Consider the following 21,966-nt stretch of genomic DNA (forward strand, 5'->3'; position numbering starts at 1 on the left):
TCTACTGAATTGACTCAGGGCTCAACAAGGGGTATGCATACATATGGAATGACCAAGGTGTGCAAATGGTGAGTCAATATTTATGAACGTCCAAAAACAATGTCCAAAGTGGGTTAACTGATTCTCAGCTCCAAAGTATAAAATCCAAATGTATATGAAGCAGACTGGAACACAACTGAATTGTACAAACACATGTAAACTTTAATAAAACACTTAAAAAAACAAACAATAAAACAAAAATAAAAAATGCAAAATTTAGGGTTTGGTTAACACTTTCACATCAAACTATGATGCTTCAGCAGACCATTTACAACCAGGTACAATGTAACAACTTATAAAAAACTATTCAAAATACAAAGTAACCAATGAATGCTCATTTACGTAAGCATCTAGATTTCAAAATGGATTTTAAAGACACAATGTCATTAATACCAAATCCTTTGTCCGAATGTCCCCCAATGTTTACCGATAGGTACAAATTGTACTACCTGAAAAATAAATGCATGGCAATTAACATTTGAGCTGATGTGTCTGGCTAATGCATTAGTTTGCACATTACTTCATATTTCACTAAGAAATGGTTAGGGTTCTGGACAATCTCTGCACCTAGCTAAATAAATTCAATTCTTACTGGCACAGTCTGCATATAAAGAGCATTTGTATTCCTTTCTCATAGTAGGATGTTTCAAAACATTTCCATTGTCAGTACAAGGACAAACTGTGCAAGAATTACAGCTGAAAGTTCCTTCTCTTTGAGACTTAACTGTGTTGGTGTGATTGTGTTCATAACATAACCTACATTTCAATGCTTTTCTGTTTTTAAAGCTAAAGATGGAGCAGGTCCCACTAAATTTTGTATCCTCTCATTCACTGTTAAAATGCGCCAGTTATTCTTCATAATATTACATATATTGGCCACATCTGATAAGAAAGATACGTATACCCTAACATTGTTGAATGATGTATCTATGTAGAAAAATGGTTAAAACTTAAACTAGATTTGTCCCCTATAGTTTTGCATGATACCAAAGATTTTTTTGACCTCTATGAGTGTCAGTCTAATGAGGGCCAACAGGAGGAATATCGTTTTGTATCATTAGATGTTAATTTACTTTTTACCACCATTCCCAATGATATAGGTCTTGAATTTGTGAGGAATTACCGGAGAACACACAGCAGCTATTCATCTAAAGCCATTTTCTTGATTACCAGTCTTTTAGAATTGATATTAGAAAACAATGATTTTGTGTTCAAGAATCGCTATTAGATGCAAATACCAGGAGTGGTCATGAGTACCCCATGTGCCAACTCCTATGTAAACTTGGTGATGGCACACTGGGGTAAGAATATATCCTTAACTGTTCTACTTTTAGTCACTTTATTAGATATTATAAATGATTTGTAGATGACATATGTATTATTTGGACATGTAGCCCTAATGAATTGAATTATTTTTTTACGCTACTTGCATTCCACTACCTCTTTTTTACATTTTTTATGGAATATTCACATGATATGAATACTTTTTTAGATGTTAAGTTAGTACAAAGGAAATATGGATCAGTTACTAGCCAATTATATAGGGAATCTTGTACGAAAAATAATATTGGTCGAGAGAACCAGTATGCACCCAGGTTACACTTTCAAGAATATTGTGAAATGTTAACCCACATGCCTCTATCGACTGACTAGTGATGATGATATGTTTAGGGACACATTGGTGTTCTTTAAGGAAAGATTAATGGTGAGGAATTATAAGATGAGTGATTATATGGGGGAATCTAACTTCTGAGGGAGTAGATAGATATAACAAAGGACGTCCCTATTTTTCAAGTGAGAATACTAGTGTGCATATCTCTTCCACCAACTTTCATAACACTACATCATTCAACAATGTTAGGGTATGTTTATCTTTCTCATCAGATGTGGCCAACATATGTAATATTATGAAGAATAACTGGCACATTTAACAGCAAATGAGAGGATACAAAATTTAGTGGGAAATACTCTGCCTTTTAGCTTTAAGAATAGGAAAACATTGAAATGTAGGTTATGTTATGAACACATTCACACCAACACAGTTAAATCTCAAAGAGAAGGAACCTTAAGCTGTAGATCTTGCACAGTTTGCCCATATATTGAGAATGGAAATGCATTCATACATCCTACTACAAAAAAGAATAGAAATTCTCTTTATAAGCAGACTGTGCCAGTAAGAATGTAATTTATTTAGCTAAGTGCAGAGATTGCCCAGCTTATTATGTTGGTTAAACCAACAGAACCCTAAGAGAAAGAATATGGGAGCACCTTAGTGAAATATGAGGAAATGTGCAAATGAATGCATTAGCTAAACACATCAGCTCAAATGTTAATTGTCATGCATTTACTTTTCAGGTAATACAATTTGTACCTATTGGTAAACATTTGAAGGACAGTAAAAATAGGACAGAAGCCTTAGAAGTTAGGTGGATTTTTACATTACAATCAGACAAAGGATTCAATATTAATGACACTGTGTCTTCAAAACTCATTCTGAAATCCAGATAGTTGCATAAATGAGCTTTCATTGGTTACTTTGTATTTTGAATAGTTCTTATAAGTTGTTAATTGTATCTGATTGTAAATGGTCTGATGAGACATCATAGTTTGATGAGAGCAGCATGCCAAGGGAAGACTTTAATGCACTAGCCGTGGATGTGATTTTAGAAGGTACACTGCAAGCACTTGTAATGATTCAGAGTAGGATAATTACAGATTCTGTGCATGCTTATTGGATTCCAAAATACATCATGCTCACCCAATACAACTTAAATGTAACAAACTGCAACATTTACTCTGTTTCTGAAATTGTGGGTGAATGTCATACTACAACTCAAGAAACAGAAGCTATTCCCACAGAATCCAATGGAATCTGTAATAATACTGACAAAAAAAAATGCTACCTGCAGTGAATGAACTGCGACAGGTTGCTATACTACAAGGCATGGATGGGAATGTGATTGTGCATAATAGAAGGCAGCCAGCTAGACAGAGAGCAAGGCAGCAACTTAGCCAACTGACAGATACTGTCTAGACAGACAGCTGGTACAGGCTGTGTGTAACATGTGTACCCCCACACATGCGTGTGTGCGGACATTGTGAGGCAACCCCATCCCTCTCAAAACAAAAGTGTATCTGAGCCTAGGTGTGCTGGTATCTACGACATTCCAAAGACAGACGGGGATGCTGTAGAAGTGTCACAGACAGCTGCCAGTCATATCCTGTCAAATTTCAGGCAGCAATGTACATCAAGGTAGATGAATGCATACACTTTCCATCTATCTTCATGGAGCGGAGAACTATTATACATCAATTCTATAACCTCACAAGCTTCCCACATGTACTTAGTCCAATAGACTGTACCCACATCCATATTAAAGGAAAACTCTACCCTAGAACTAAAAAAAAAATTTTTTTTTCATTCTATCTTTGCTTCCTGACCTATTGTAACACATCAAAATCACTCTAATTGCTTTATTTATAATTTTAGCCTGTTTTCCCCAACATGGCTACCAATGGGGCTTGATGTATTAATGTGATCTTGTTCTTCCTCAACTCTTTCTCTTTCCCATAACATATTTCAAGTCTGCTTTGTATGACTCATGCCAAACATATAGAAGTAACTGTGAATTCCCATTCCATTGATATATAATGGAATTTGTGTGAGTCACAGTCATCTTCACCTTCTGTGAAAGGATTGCTTCTTTTTTGTCTCTAATCACCCTCCTTTATGTTTGGCTCAGAGCTTGTTTTACACTATAATTAGAAGTTATCCAGCTACAGCCAGAAAAGTAGCTAAATTGCAGACCTTTGTTCAGGGTTTTCATTTGCAGTCCAAGAGGAATTGACAGTCCCCTCCCTCCACACTACTGCAGAGGTGTTAAAACTGTCACTGCACTGAAAGACCCCTTGCAAAATCAAATGCAATTGATTACTGCAGATACTAATGCAGGTAACCAAAATGCTATGCAATTTAATTAATTTGTATGGCAAGACTGGTTGAAAGAACTTGATTCTTTTAATGAGAAAAGTTCACATAAAAAGAGACATGGAAAAGTTAACACTTATAATGACAATGTTACCCATTTGTATGAGCTGATGTTAAAGTATAAAACAAAGCATATTGATAATGAATATTTAAGGAAATGCTTATGTCTGGGTATAGTGCCCAAAGGGCTAAGAGTATTTAAATACCATAATAATACCAAATAAAGTAGTTTAACTGATTATAAAAAAGTATTTGATGAATGTGGTTTTGGAATCAGGAGAATTATTATCAGGGACAATGAAATTGATATGAGTGAGATATATAATAAAATAGAAGAAGTGAATGAGAACATTTTAAATGATTTGTTATTTACAGTAGAAATGGAAAAAGTCAAATATTATAATATTAAAAAGAAAGTGGATGAAAAATGCTATATTAATTCTAGAAGGAAAGCTAAGAAAATAGAGAGAGATATTAATGAATATAAAGAAAAGAAATGTTACCCTAAAACCAAAATCAAGGCAAGTTATGATGGTGAATACAGAGAAAACAATCTGGATAGATGGGAGAGAAATGATAGAAATATACAAGAAGACTTTGAAACCTATAATCATACTTATAATAGTAATAACACTAATAAATGGGATACTAGGAAGTACAATTATACACATACTAAGGTACACTTTATGAATGACAATAATTTTAGGAGTAATGAACAAGTCATAAGGGAAAGTGAAAACCAAACTTATGCTTTAAATGACCCTTTGGATTTTCCTTTACCGAGATGCTCAGAGAGAATATGGAACAAACCTACAACAGAACACAACAGGTAAAGAATAAATGTACTGGTGAATATAAAACTAAATAAATTAATAATGAACTAGAGATTATTAATGACAATATATATAGATATCAGAATTTTAATATTTTTAATTATAGTTATATTGAAATAAATGAATGGCACTTTATTTATGAAAGGACTTAAATTTGTACCTACTATAAAAAGTGATATTAGTCAAATTCTAATAGATCTTAAATTGTTTATTAGAAAGAAACATTTTGAGTTAATATTTCAAAATAATGTCTGTGACAACTTTATTAACATGAACAAAAGTAAACCTTTCAGAAAGAAAAGTATAGCCAATCCTATAATACACCCCCAACTTAAAAACTTTGAAGGGGTAGTAGAAAAAGAACTTAGGAACGAATTGGAAAAAAATCCCCAAGGTGCACAAAGGATTGGACCCTTTGAAGTTTAGGCCGATCGTGGCCGGGGGTGGGGGTATTACAGAGCCTCTTGGCAAATTTATTAACATTTCTTTGAAAAAAACTGTTAAATCTTTAAAGTTTATATGTAAAGACTCTTGGGAGTTTTTAAAAAAATGTTAAAACAGAATTATATGAACAAACTAAATATCTAGTAACCATAGATGTTGTTGAACTCTTTCCTAGTATCCCACACCTGGAAGGTCTAGAGTTATTCAATGAATTTTTGGTGATGACAGGGGAATTTAATGCAAATATTAATAGATTGATGGTTGAATTCATGGAATTGATTTTAAACAACAACTATATATTTTTTAATGGTGAACTATTTAAGCAAATGAAAGGTGTGGCAATGGGCACCCCATGTGCCTCGGCGTATGCCAACATTGTGTTGCACATGTGGGAATTGAAATATGTGTTTAATTCTGCTTGGGCCAAAAATATTGCTCATTATCAACGTTTTTTGGATGATATTTGTGTTTTCTGGAATGGTTCACTTCAAGAATTTAAGTATTTTTTTGAATATATTAACGAGACAACGAATTTTTTAAAATTTACACACAAAATTAGTGAGACTACAGTTAATTATTTGGATGTTTTGTTAGTGAAGAATTTGCACACAGGAAGCTTCGAATCAACTATTTATAGGAAGCCTTCCTTTTCAAACTCATATCTCCACTTTGATAGTGGGCATCCTACAACACAAAAGAGAGGAATTCTGAAAGGTCAATTAATTAGAGCAGCGAGGATGTGTAGCACTACAGAATTATTTTTAAAAGAAGCAAAAGTCTTAGAAAACATGTTTTTGGAAAGAAATTATCCCAAATGGTTATTTGAAAAAGTTCTTGATGAAGTAAATAAATTAATATCAAGCAGATTTACACCATTGTTAGGTAAGGGCCCTAATGTTACTGCAGATGTGAACACCAAAAAAGAAAAAGATTCTCATAGTACATTTGTTCATACTTTTAACAGTGATCCAGTAAAATTTAGAGGTTTGATTTTAAAATATTGGCCGATCTTAAAATCTAATGAAGATATTAGGATTTTAACAGCAACACAGCCTAATTTTGTTAGTAGCAGAAATATCAACCTAAAAGGTTTGTTTGAGAGACATGACATTAAGACTTCCCTCATTCACAAATCTAAAGTGGGAACATACAAATGCGGAGCTTGTAGACAATGTAATTACATTTATAATGACAGCAATTATTACATTGCTTCTAGAAATTTTAGAGTTGCTCCTACTGATTACTACAACTGTGCCACAAAAGGTTCAGTATATTTGGGTTTTTGTGTAAGCTGTCATGGATTCTATGTAGGAAAGACAGAAAGAACTCTGCGTAAAAGAGTTTATGAACACCTTTATGAGATTAACAGTAAAAAAGAATCAAACGCATTTTACAAGCACTCGCTAGTTTGTCCCACGATGTCTTTGAAGTTTCTCATCCTAGAACAGGTACCACAGAATCCCAGAGGTGGAGAATGGGAGGCTTCTGTAGAGTACAAGGAATTACTTTGGCAGATCAGGTTAAATGCCACAAAACCCCCAGGAATGAATGACGCAATCAGCATCAAAAGTGTGTTAAAAATTAGACGAGCCAGGTTATAGTAGTTGTTACTTCTGGGCACATATAGGTACACATTTTAAGTATTCTACATTTTAGATTAATTTATTTTTAATATATTTATTTATTTATTTATTTACCTATTTACATATTTATTACAGATTTATTACTAATTAATATTATACATTACAGTGATATTGTGATATATTGAAATTAATAGAGGTATTTTAGTTCAACAGTGTATTTTAAATAGGTACTTATATATTTTACACATGAGATTTTGGCTACTTTTCATGTTAACTAGTTTAGTGGTGTAGTTTTTTGTTGGTGGCGTTTGTTAAAATCAAAGATCAGCCTTTTACTACACTATATACTACATTTTTATTAAGGTAAAGGCGCTCAGGTGTTCAATTAATTTTTGCATTCCTTACACCCTGTTTATGTATACTTTCGTTTTATGCTTGATAGTTCATTTTTTATAAACATTTTGTGTTTATCACTACATGTCAAAATTTCATGGTTTGTTATACACGAAGTTTGCACAACCACCTTCCAATATTTTTTATGGTATTTTAAAGATGCTTATGAATTTTAAAGTATTCGTCTTGTTGAACAGGGTAGCGGAGTTCTTTACAATTCTGCCAGTTTTCTGTTTTATATACAGAGGGCTCTGACAGTTCGGCTTGAACATAAACTGCAGAAGTGCATGAATTATTTAATATTTTTTCTATTTTATTTAATATAAATTGATTTGCACAAAGTTTTAGTTTTTTTAATTCAAAGTTTGTCGATGGATTATCATACAGTTCAATTTTTTATTTAACGCAAATACGCGTTTTGTATCAGTTTGGTAACATGACTGCATAATAGTACTTGAAGCACTAGCACTTTAAAAGGTGATTTCCGGTTGTATAATTACCATTATCTAATTAAGGTTTTTATTGTTAACAGTATTTAAATGTAGGCACATCCACTATATGTTGTCTTAATAAAGCCTGATATTTATCAGGCGAAAGCGCTTGATTTACCGTTTTTATCCAAAGTGAGAAGTTTGTTTTTCGTATCACAATAAAGAGGAGGATTATTTGGCTGCCTGCTTGGTCGTGGATTGTTTTTGTTCTTGGTTTTTGATAACTGTCGGTTATATTTAAGAATTGGAAAAAACAAAGATGAGACCGAATCTTATGTGGCAAGAAAGACAATTATTTAATGCACTTAGAGGAGACAAAAATATTAGGATCTCTAGGCGTGATAAGGGAGGTGGAATAGTTATAATGGACAATATTACATATAATACTAAAATGGAAGAATTACTAAGAAATGAAGACAGGTATGAAGAAGTATCCATTAATGAAATTAATATTGCTTATTCCAAAATAGATTTAGCTCTGAATGAACTTTTGAGGGATGGTCTAATCAATAAACAGGAATTTGAATATTTATTTGTGGAGAAACCACTAATACCAGTTATTTTTTGTACTATGAAAGTACATAAAGATGTGAATAACCCTCCTATCAGGCCTATAGTTTCAGCTAGTGGATCTAAAACATATCCACTAGCCAAATTTGTAGATGAAAAAAATCAAAGATGTAGGAATGAATAAAGAAGGTTACCTCAAAGATTCATGGGACTTACTAAAAAGTGTAAATAAGCAGTTGTAGAAAAATTATATTATTTTTCTTACAGTGGATATAATAGACTTATTCTCAGTTATTCCATATAAAATAGGAATGGAGTGGTTCCTAGAAGCCTTATTAGACACAAAAAAATTTAATTGGAAGGAACTGAGAGCCATTATGGAAATTTTAGAATTAGTATTGCTATATAATTTTGTAGTATTTAAAGAAGAATTCTTCAGACAGATAAAATGGGTTGCTATGGGGTTCAGTTGTGCCCCCCAGATTTGCAAATATTGTATTAAATATATGGGAAAATAATTATCTTAGTGGATCACCATATATTACATATTACAATTTTTATAAGCGATACCTAGATGATTTGTGTTTCTTTTTGGTTGAATCAGAGGAACAAATATAATAATTTATTAAACTTATCAATAATTCTACAGATTTTCTAAAATTTACCTACAAAATTAATAAAGATAAGTTAGACTATTTAGATATAATGATATATTAAAATCAGCAAGAAAACAAATTTGAGTCCAAAATATTTAGAAAGGAAGCATTTTCTAATTCTTATTTATACTATACCAGTTCCCACCCTTATAAGCAAAAAGGAAACCTTGTTAAGGGACAATTTATTAGGGTGTCAAGAATGACTACCATTCAAAAAATATTTGAGGAAGAATGTAAAAATTTAAAAGGAATGTTTGTAGAGAGAAAATATCCTATCAACTTAATAGAAGACGTCATGGACGAGGTAAAAATAAGAAGGGAAAGAGATTTTATTCCCCTGTTAGGAAAGGGGCCTCAAACAGATATACAAACTATAAATAATATTAAAGTAAATGATAAATTAGAAAATAATAAAGGTAAATATAACGGGGCCTATATTATGAATTATAATTATGAATCTGCTCTTATTAAACAAATAGTGAATAAAAATTGGGAAATGTTCGCTGAATTTTCAGACTTGACTACAATATTCAAACAACCCATTAGATTTAGTTTTAGAAGAGACAGGAATATTAAAAACTTAATAGAAAATAAGTCTAGAGATAAGATAATTAGTCATAGGAAAAAAAGCACTTTTAAATGTGGTAGGTGCAAACAATGCAAATATGTACTCAGTAAAGATAATTATTATCTTAAGGCTAGAAAGAGATTACTTAGTAGTAATACTTATGCCAATTGTGATACAAAAGGACTAGTCTATTTAGCAGAATGCCAAACATGTAATTCATTCTATGTAGGGAAAACTGAAAGGGTATTTAAAAGACGAATATATGAGCACATATATGATATTAGCAAAAAAGATATTAATAATGCACTTTATAAGCATACAATAGACTGTAAACAAGCTATGTTCTTGTTTTTTGTAATAGACGTAATTCCACAAGAAATCAGAGGAGGTGATTGGGAAAATAGAATAGAAGTTAGAGAATTATATTGGCAGCTAGTATTAGAAGCTAACAAAAAGCTAGGATTAAATGAACACGTCTCTATGGTTCCTATATTAAAATTAAGAGCAGCTAGAGTATGAAACAGATTTTATATAGCATTGACTATAATATATACTTAAATATATTCACTTATTTATTTATATATTTTTTATATATATATATATTTTTAAAAAACATACTATTTGATATATTTTAAAAGTTTTAAGTAATATATTTGGTTTTAGAGGAACATTAACAATGGAGATGAGTGGTAGCATGTAGGCTTGTCCTAAATTTGTTCATAGGAGTAGCCTTATTAACTAATAGAAATATTGATTATTTACACCAACAGTTATTGGTGGAGTCATTTATATACATTCACATATTAATTTATGATCTTAATATATTGGGTTTCAAAAAATGTTTATTATTTTTTATAAATAATTTTAGAAATGTACTATGTATAATGTATTTATACTGTTTTTATGATTCCTTTTGGAATTAAATAGTTAGAATATGAATCAAGCTTTCCATTAATTATATGGTAAAATTAATTTATATATATATATATATATATATATATATATATATATATATATATATATATATATATCTTAAGATTTTCTTAAGATTTTTAATATATTTAGTACAAATTTTAGGAATACATATATGCTTAGAGGGAGATGATGTTTTTACAATATGAAGAATTTTATATTATTAGAGTTCTGCGATCCTATTAGAAAAGCATGTAATTCTGATAAAGCGCCACTAGATGGTACTATTTAGCTATATAGCTATCTCTCCTACTGGGTCCCGGATTTTGGTTTTATTTTTTAAACGAAGCTTAGCAAAGCTTTTTTATTAACTAAATGACTTGATCTAAACAAGGTGTTTATACATTCCTATAGCAGTGAATTTCAAACTATTGTTTTCAAAAGCACTGATTCAAATAAGATGTCAATGATGATTAATACCCATCTAGTTATTTTCACTCATTGAGTCCCTGAACTTGTTACTAGATTCAAACGAAGCTGAGCGTAACTCCCCTGAATAACTAAATGTTCTGATATTACTTTATTGTGGTAACATTTATTTTAGAAAATCTTTCTTTTAAAGATGGTGTTTTTTAAACATTTTTAAACATTTTTTTCAAATAAGATGTTTAGGAAGAAATTGATGTATTATTACATTGTGAGTCTTATATAGAGGCATTCATATTGTTGTATATAAGAAACTAATTACCCAAATTACTCTGAAAGGAATTGATGTAATTAAACGGATGCACTGGTTGGTTAGGTTTTGTCACAATATTATATAAAATAACAGTTTGAATTTATCTAGTATGCTGATGAAGTTATAGTTATGACGAAAAACGCGGAGAAGTAGTTCAGCGTTTCTTTGTGGATTTTAGTGCTTGGATTCAATAAAGTCTGTTCCTGTGGCTCGTAGCTCCTGGTGCTTTTATTTTTTGGTTTTGTCAAGTTGGTTTTATTGAGGCACTCGTTTCTTCCATTCTGTGGTTTGTTTTACACTATACTTAGAAGTTATCCAGCTACAGCCAGAAAGGTAGCTAAATTGCAGACCTTTGTTCAGGGTTTTCTTTTGCAGTCCAAGAGGAATTGACAGTCCCCTCCCTCCACACTACTGCAGAGGTGTTAAATCTGTCACTGCACTGAAAGACCCCTTGCAGAATCAAACTCAATTGACAGCTCATAATGGAAATGAAGGGACTTCTAATATAAATCTCTTTCCCTCTGCCTGCAGTAGGAAGATTTATTTTAATAGTTTATTTTTTTCTGGGTACAAGTAGCAGAAACTGCTTGATTATTTTGGTTTATTTTATTACTAGTAACAATTGATTTACCCCTTACTCTATCTATAACACAATATTACTGTAACTTAGGTTTGCATTTCTTTCTGTGGAACAGCTGTCTTGTGGCATATTTTTTTCTGTAATTTCCTGACATTTTAGTCATCTCCAGAATTGTTAAATTACAGCAAAACACTAATTTGACAAATCTGACTATGATACTGGCACAGTAAAATAATGCACTGAAAATGATATTCCTCAGTCTGTGCAGTGCAACTATTTTTTTTCATTTTTTCAGGGAAGGGGAGTGGGTACCGAATATTTTAGGAAATTCTATATCACTTGCATTAGTCATATAACTAATGCATTATTTTTGAACTTACTGTGCTGTTCTCAAATTCCATGGCAAACTGTTAAGCAGTTCTCTATTCCTTGCCCTAGCATCAGTAATTTCTCTTTGAGGCACTCGTCTTTGTGCGTTTTATGAAGTATGAGTGTAGATGTCTGCCTGCACCATTCAGGAGAACTTTGAGTAAGATGTGCAATACTCCCAAATGCCACACAGCACGTCCTGGTAAAGTGACTCGTACAAAGTTAGACAAGGAAATTATGAAGGAAAATTTGACATTCTTTACTCCTGATACTCTAAATAAAAGTTTAGTCCTGTGTGCTTACTGCCTGACATCACAAGTTGAGTTAGTAGAACTGTAATGGGATGCTGCACTCATCAGTTTACTGAAGATTGTAACTCTCCCAAGTGCCGTTTCCTGCAAATTGCACACGTTTCTTTCTTAGTTTTGGAGAGACCATAGCATAAGTTGTAATATGACATTATGAATGACTCTCTTTTGTAGAATCATGTTTCTTTTGCACACTAACAAATCAGTAGATGAGCGGAATAACATTATAATTGAAAAAAATGCACAAAGGCAAGAGTGCCTCAAAGAGAAATTACTGATGCTATGGCAAGGAATAGAAAATTGCTTAATACTTTACTGTTGAATTTGAGAACAGCACAGTAAGTTCAAAAAGAATGCATTAGTTACATGACTAATGCAAGTGATATAGAATTTCCTAAAATATTCAGTACCCACTCCTCTCCCCTGAAAAAAAAAATGTTACACTGCATGGACTGTGGAATATAGATATTTTTCACTACATTATTTTACTGTGTCAGTATCATGGAGTCAGGTTTGCAAATTTAGTGTTTTGCTGTAATTTAACACATCTGGAGGTGACTAGAATGTCAGGAAATTACAGAAAAAACATGCCACAAGACAGCTGTTCCTCAGAAAGAAATAGTTACTCAAGCCTAAGTTACAGTAATATTGTGTGGTAGATATAGTAAAGGATAAATCAATTCTTCCTAGTAATAAAACACACCAAAATAATGAAACAGCTTCTGCTACTTCCACCCAGAAAAAAGTAATGAAACTATTGAAACAAATAAATAAATCTTCCTACTGTAGGCAGAAGAGAAGAGGTTTATATTGGAAGTCCCTTCCTTTCCATTATGAGCTGTCAATTACACTTGATTCTGCAAGTCTCTCAATGCAGTGACAGTTTTAACACCACTGTAGTAGTGTGGGGGAGGGAACTGTCAATTCCTCTTGGACTACAAAAGAAAAGCCTGAACAAAGGTCTGCAATTTAGCTACTTTTATGGCTGTAACTGGATAACTTCTAAGTATAGTATAAAACAAGCTTTGAGACAAACATAAATGAGGGTGATTAGAGACAGAAAATAAGCAGTCCTTTTACAGAAGGTGTAGAAGATGACAGTGACTCACACAAATCCCATTATATGTCAATAGCATGGGGATTCACAGTTGCTTCCTTATGTCTGGCATGAGTCATACAAAGTAGACGAAGTGCATTATGGGAAAGAGAAAGGGTTGAAGAAGAACAAGAGCATGTTAATATATCAAGCCCCATTGGTAGCCATGTTGTGGAAAACAGGCTAAAATTACACATAAAGCACTTAGAGTGATTTTGGCATGTTAAGATAGTTTAGGAAACAAAGACAGAGTGAAAAAAACAGTTGTTTTAGTGCTAGGATGGAGTTTTCCATTAATACCCCTGTGCATCCAGAAGCAAACAGATACATCAATAGAAAGGGGTGGCATCCCTGAACTGCCAGGTTGTGTGTGCAGTGTATGGCAGCATAACAAACATTGTGGCAGCACACCATGTAAGTGTCCATAAAGCTTCTGAGGCTCCATTTCAGAAAATGAAATACCTGAGGTACTACTACTGAGTAAGTATAGGAACACAGCTAGGATGTAAGCTAAGGCCATCCCTGTCAACATTATTCATGATGACAACATATGTGTTCATTCTCCTCAGCAGGTGACTGGGGATATCAACTCAAGCCATGGCCAATGACCTCATACAGAGAAACAACAAACCCTGCAGAGGAGACCTACAACAGAGAGCATGCAACAACATGAAATACCATTGAACATATGTTTGGCGTACTGAAAAACTAGGTTCATATGTCTGGACACATCTGTGGGTGTTGCTGCAATGCACACTTGAAAAGGCACAGATGATAACTGTGTGTGCCATGCTACACAATATGCTAGCAAAAGCACATGGCAGTCTTCCAGTTGCAGATGTGGGTGAACAAACCCAAGAACCCCAGATGTCTGAAGATGACATCCCACAGCTATCAGAGGAAGAGCTGGAGGACACAGGGGGCAGAAGACACAGGTGTGAGTGATGGAGGATGTGACCACAAGTTCAGGCCCAGGCAATACAACAGCATTTAACACACACCTTTGAGTCATGCCAAGCCACACATACAGAAGTTCATGCATTAAATATTGATGTTCAGGTGTTGCACCACCACAGCAGCACACATTGCATTTAACTGCAAGTACCCAGTAGATGTACACACTGAGCATCATACATAACAACATAAGTCTACCATATAACAGTATGAATAAATACAAATCTATCCCAACACAGATCATCAACTCAGGCCACAAATGACCAGGTATGCATACAGACTCATAGTGGTATATGTGTGTATGGCAGACAACAAGAGACATATATCTGTGAAACCCACTCCTATCTGTCCACTATCAAAAGATGCAAACAGGAAACCAACTCAGGACATAATGCAGAACTGTTATCAATATCATAAGCAACATATATTGATGTAAAGGATGGATAAAATGGAATGTAAAATTTGAGCCTAAACAGACAACCACTGTAAACAAATGAGTCATATGAAATGTTATACATCATAAGCTTATATCAACATAATCATTACTGAGTAGTGAATACCATCCACATTAGCAGAGAGTACCTGAAAATGACCAATTGAACAACTTACAGAAAGTGTCGGAAAACCTCTGTATTCGTACGCAGGCCGCAGACAGAACATGGTAAGCAGACATAAACACTGATCCTTTCTGTATTGAGTCAATAGTTCTAATATTTGTTTTAAGAAGCATTAATGAATAAATATCCATAACAGAAATGTGAATACATACTCCATAGGCACGTATAGGTGATGTTGGAAACCGTAGTTTTCCATACATATACCATAGAATGTATCGAGTCACCAGCAATATATTATGGAAAATCCATGAATACAGCCATATCTACTGTTAAGTTGTGATATTTAAATCTGTCTGTACAACTGCATATGGGAAGGTGCTGCATGTTACTGATGCAGATGTAACCACCTGTATACATACAGGTCAATTCCACATACCTCCAGTAAGCCACAAACATTTTTCATAATGCACACATTTTTCCATAAATGCATTAGTCTAAACATACACACATACTTTGATAAAGAGTAATATTAACATAGGTCTATAAGGAGGTAAACATTTCCCAACACAGCAAAGCTAGCAGGTGCAAAATTACCTTTGCAGCTACCTATGAGTCAAGTATAACTAAAAGTAAGACCGGCTATGTGCATGCATCTTTTAAGTCCTATTTGGGACATACACAATTAATGAGATTCATTAAAATGCAAGACTTTTGAATCTTATTTGCACATCTCCCTAAGTTTTCAAAATTTGGTACATTAACTGATAGCGCAGTGCTCGGTGTAATGGGAAGGAGCTCTGCATAAGTACCCAATAGGTATGGGTAAATGGGACCATATGTAGCATGTGCCCATTATCTTCCAGTGATCTGATAACATGCTATAAGCACCACTATTAAATACTGATTTTGATGCATTTACACATCAGACCATTACTGTCTGCAAGCTGAGTAGGATCTCAGTGAGCAATTTATTGAAATGTGATATATCAACATTCTCAACATTATCATCAAGATGGCTACTTCCATGAGGGTTTCAATGTGGCCAGGTGCCCAACTGGTCCAAAGAGGAGACCGCCCAGATTCTGACCATCTACATTGGAGTGGAGCATTGCATTAAAGCCAGACCACAGAATTTCGAGATGATCTATATATGGAACCAAATTGCAAGGGAGCTTTGATGACATACAGGAATCTACTAGACTGGAGTGCAGGTTCACCACTACTATGATGACCTGCATCGGAGGGATGAAGAGGATCTTCATTGGAGAGTTGCAGAGGTGTGGACATTGATGGTGGATGCCTATCATAAGTGTCTCTATCCTACGTATATCTGGACATTCCTAAGGAATTCAAAGATATAGCTGTGTCCCAGATATATGAGATACAAACCTTTTAAAAACCATTCAGTAGATCTTCTAACAATTAGCTCATCTGGGTAATTAAGAAGGTAATGTGACTGTTTTTCCTGTAGTTATGGGTTCTATTCCCTTGGGGTTTATTTGTTTAATAATATTTATCATGTACATAATACTGAATATTGTAGATGTATTGGTTTCAAACATATAAGAACATCATTCCTCACATCCAGCATGGTCGTGTGTCACTGAAGCCTGGGCCACTGATGACTGTGCATTTCTCCATTATCCATAGTACTTCAACAGTATTACCTAGTCTACCTGTCTATGTGTGAATACTAAGTCATAAATAACCTTGTTAGTCTGTTCTGCTTTACAAACTGCACATTATTATTAAAGTCCCATTTGTTTAACACAAGTGCAATGCATGTCTGACTGTCTAAACATAGTTTCTACACTCTAATACTTGATGATATCTGCAGTTTTGTGAAGCATGTGGACCTATAGCACTTATGTGTCAGATGTTTCAGTATTCATCTGTTTACAGGAATATGGATACAGTCATGCAATACTAGTTTGTTCAGAAGGGAAGCATGATGGCTGTTAGCTCAGCCTGTACAGCAACAGACCAGTATGCATATGTCTTGGCTGGATAAGGGTTCCAGACCACATATGGAAATGTCTCATTATATTCTGATGGTTGTGTTTTTCAAACATTTTCAAAAATGCTGCCCTATATACCTGATTATCTATATTAATGGTTATTTTGAACATGCTTACAACTACCTTGGTTATTTGATGGATTTCTGTGAAAATATCCATAATCCATAAGCACCTGTTTTACTACAGTGTATGGGTAAAGCTTTGAACAGACTGGTATATTTCTGCCAAAAGATTTTATGGATTATGCTAACATTTGTAGCTTGAATGACATGTATAAGTGTGACATTCTTTATTAATTTGAATTCAACAACCTTCTTATCCTTATATTTGGAAGGACTGAGATAGTCAGACATACATTTGGACTGAAGAATAGGGAGATACCCTGATATCATGGATAATTTTGAGTTATAATTTTAACTTTGCCAATAAAATTCATCCTCCCACATAATACATTAATGTGCCTGTGATTTAGAGCACATTGTAGTGATCTGTTAACAGCAGTTATATGTTATATGACAGTGTTCCACTTTCTAAGGAATGAAAGTTTACAGCTGTGGTTTTCTGTAGTGACCACTGTACTGACATGCATTCATGCTTGCAATTTTATTTTCATAAATGCACAGCACATTGTACTTTTTTGTAAAGCATAAGATGTGATCCCTATCAGTACAAGTAAAAAATAAAAAAATAGTTCAGTCGTAGTTGACTTCTACCGATCCTTATATTTTTAAACAACAAAAAAGAAAACCGAACGGGTAGAAAAACGCTCACTTTATTAAATAACAAACAAAGCTTTCAGGAATCTCCCTTCTTCAGTGTTAAAGTTGAATGAGTTAAAACATTATCTTATAAATGATATGCCAATAACCCACATGACATAGCCATCCAATGTGAGAATAAAAATCATTAAGAACGTAAGCTTTCCTAAAAAACACACAATACTTATAAAATATAAAATATATATTCATCCTATCCAACAAAGAAAAAAAATTTTTAAAGATAAAAATAAAAATTTATCAACTAAACACATTTCTAATAAAATATATATATTTAACTAAATAGTGTATAAAATAAATTAATTACATTGAATTAAGGTAAATTTTACTTAACATTTTCAAACTTCACAAATATTAGCATAGATGCCATCTATAATGTTTTATTTTATACATATGTAGTGTGTCATGTATTTTTGATATTCCAAACATCAAATAGAAGTGTAAAAAAATATATATATATACCTAATACAAATACAAATAGTGAAAGTTATAAATATTTGTATTGCTTCTGCCTAAAATCAAGCATAGATTTAAGTGTTACTCTATTATTTAAACCAAGTGTTCTATCGGCTGCAAGTCTTACTATCCATCTGTATTCAGACATCTCAAGCTTATTATTTTGATCCCCTAGTCTCAAATTTTTATGTATAACTTCCAACACTTTAAATTTAAAGTTATGTGAGTTGCCTTTGTCTATTCTATGTTGTGCTAGTTGTAAAGCATTAGATGGAACATTCCTTTTCATATCTGACCTGCGCTCAATAATGCGATCTTTCACGCATCTTGAGCATTTCCCAACATAGAATCCCTGGCATTGTGTGCATGTAGCTAAATAAACAACCATAATAGTTTTACAAGTTGCTGAACATTTTATTTCATATGTTAGTCTACTTACTGGATGTTCAAAATATCTTTTATCACAAATGTCTGAGCAACAGCTAGAATTATAACAAGGAACTGTTCCTATATTATGTATTATTGGATTAATTAAATTCACTTCAAAATCTTTAAAACATAACTTCCTTTCCCACTAAAATATGGAGATAATAAACAACCATACTTACAAATGTCTGGTGTGGCCATGGGTACTCCCATGGCTAATACTTATGCTAACATAGTATTAAATCAATGGGAAAAAACACTACGTTAGATGTGATAACAATCAATTTAGAAATAATATTCTTTTTTATCAACATTTCGTTGATGACTGTTTCCTATTATGGGGGGGGAGATGAACAGCAATTAAAATCTTTTGTTCAATACTTAAATGACACTACTAATTTTCTTAAGTTTACTATGAATTATTCCTGGAACAAGATATCCTTTTTGGATGTTGAAATCTATAAAAATTCTGATAATAAATTAGAAATGTGCAAATAGAAAGGATATACATGTGAATAAATATACACATGCCAGAAGTATGCATGCATCGCATGTATTTAAAGGCATTGTAAAAAGCCAGCTATTAAGAACTAGTAGGTTAAACACAGACTATAGGAAATGTGAAGAACAAATGGAAATTTTCTGTGGAGAGTTTCAAAATAGGGGATATGACATTGAAAATATCATGAAAGTAAGAAAAAATATACTGGAGACTAGAACTATGCAAGCATCTCCATATTTTAGTAGTTATTCAACCATCAAGGATAATGAAGAGAGTTTATACCCTATAGCGAGATATGTTACTACATCTAATAATATGACTAAATACGTAGAAACATTAATTAAAAGGAACTGGCGAATCTTGATGGTTCAACCGGAATTAGGTACATTATTAGGTAATAATCCTTATTCTGCATATAGAAATATGAATAATTTAAAAAAGAAGTTATGTTTTAAAGACTTTGAAGTGAATTTAATTAATCCAATAATACATAATATAGGAACAGTTCCTTGTTATAATTCTAGCTGTTGCTCAGACATTTGTGATAAAAGATATTTTGAACATCCAGTAAGTAGACTAACATATGAAATAAAATGTTCAGCAACTTGTAAAACTATTATGGTTGTTTATTTAGCTACATGCACACAATGCCAGGGATTCTATGTTGGAAAATGCTCAAGATACTTGAAAGATCGCATTATTGAGCACAGGTCAGATATGAAAAGGAATGTTCCATCTAATGCTTTAGCACAACATAGAATAGACAAAGGCAACTCACATAACTTTAAATTTAAAGTGTTGGAAGTTATACATAAAAATTTGAGACTAGGGGATCAAAATAATAAGCTTGAGATGTCTGAATACAGATGGATAGTAAGACTTGCAGCCGATAGAACACTTGGTTTAAATAATAGAGTAACACTTAAACCTATGCTTGATTTTAGACAGAAGCAATACAAATATTTATAACTTTCACTATTTGTATTTGTATTAGGTATATATATATTTTTTTACACTTCTATTTGATGTTTGGAATATCAAAAATACATGACACACTACATATGTATAAAATAAAACATTATAGATGGCATCTATGCTAATATTTGTGAAGTTTGAAAATGTTAAGTAAAATTTACCTTAATTCAATGTAATTAATTTATTTTATATACTATTTAGTTAAATATATTTTATTAGAAATGTGTTTAGTTGATATATTTTTATTTTTATCTTTAAAAATTTTTTTTCTTTGTTGGATAGGATGAATATATATTTTATATTTTATAAGTATTGTGTTTTTTAGGAAAGCTTACATTCTTAATGATTTTTATTCTCACATTGGATGGCTGTGTCATGTGGGTTATTGACATTTATACCATGACTCCCCATTAATATTCCAAAACGTGCACACTGATTGGCCAGCGTGCACATTGTAAATCGACTTATACTAATGGAAAAAGGTCCGGTCGCCCAGACTTTTTCCATTAGTATAAGTCTCTTTTAAAACTGCTGTCTTATGTTAAAAGAGTTTAACATAGCGACACAGGTTTAAAAAAAGCAACGGAGATCTCCGCTGCTTTTTTAAAAGCTGTCTCGCTATGTTAAACTCCTTTAACATAGCGACACAGTGTAAAAAGCAACGGAGATCTTGCTTTCTCCGTTGCTTTTTTTAAACCTGTTCTATGTTAAATGGGTTTAACATAGCGAGACAGCTTTAAAATAAGCAATGGACATCTCTGTTGCTTATTTTAAAGCTGTCTCGCTATGTTAAACCCATTTAACATAACTAAAACAGTAAAAAGCAATGGAGATCTTGCTTTCTCCGTTGCTTTTGGCCACAGCTCTCTCTGATGTACCGCGTAGGCATGCGCAGTACATCAGAACCGCCACGGATACTGTGACAGCTGCGGAAGGGCAGCAAAGAGGCATTATACAATGCCATTATTTAAGAAAAGTAATTATTTCTTTTCTTAAATAATGTCATAGTAACAATAACCCACTTCTGGGTGTGGGTAATGTGGGATTTACCCACGGTTGTCTTTGTTTGGTACCAAACCACGCCAACCGTGGGTAAATCCCGCATTACCCACACCCAGGCGTGGGTTATTGCTATAATCATTTATAAGATAATGTTTTAACTTGTTCAACTTTAGCACTGAAGAAGGGAGATTCCTGAAAGCTTTGTTTGTTATTTAATGAAGTGAGCATTTTTCTATCCGTTCAGTTTTCTTTTTTATCCCTATCAGTACCACATCCCTCCATATTCATATATTCAGTTATTTTCACTGCATTCCCACTATGCAGTCTTATGTAAGATGAATTAGCTAGGCAAGTAGGTGGCACCGATAGAGCATGGACTTAGTTTAGGGTTGCAGGTTCTCCAATCTGAACTCAATTCTGTTCCAAGATGTAAAGGACTGTATGTATAACATTCCAAAAATGTGTATGGAGATTCTATCATGTTCTTCAAATTCAAATATAGAGAACCTGATCTGAGTACTGTATATTACTGTTATTTTATACATACATGCTATTCACTTTTTGCAGGCGATGACGACTATAGTCATAATCATGCTGTGTGCATCAAGTGGATGCACAGGCTGCAGGAGCAGTACATGGAGAGATATGTTGATTACTTTGTCTGGTTTTGTAAATAAAATAGATGTGATCATTGTTACAGATTTGTATTTTTGACATTACCATATACATTACTTATACTGCGCGAATACCCATAATGCACCATTAAGATAAGTGCAATACTCAGACAATTA

Source organism: Protopterus annectens, chromosome 2.part1, assembly GCF_019279795.1.
Source record: "Protopterus annectens isolate FY-2018-M chromosome 2.part1, PAN1.0, whole genome shotgun sequence".
Taxonomy (NCBI): Eukaryota; Metazoa; Chordata; order Ceratodontiformes; family Protopteridae; genus Protopterus; species Protopterus annectens.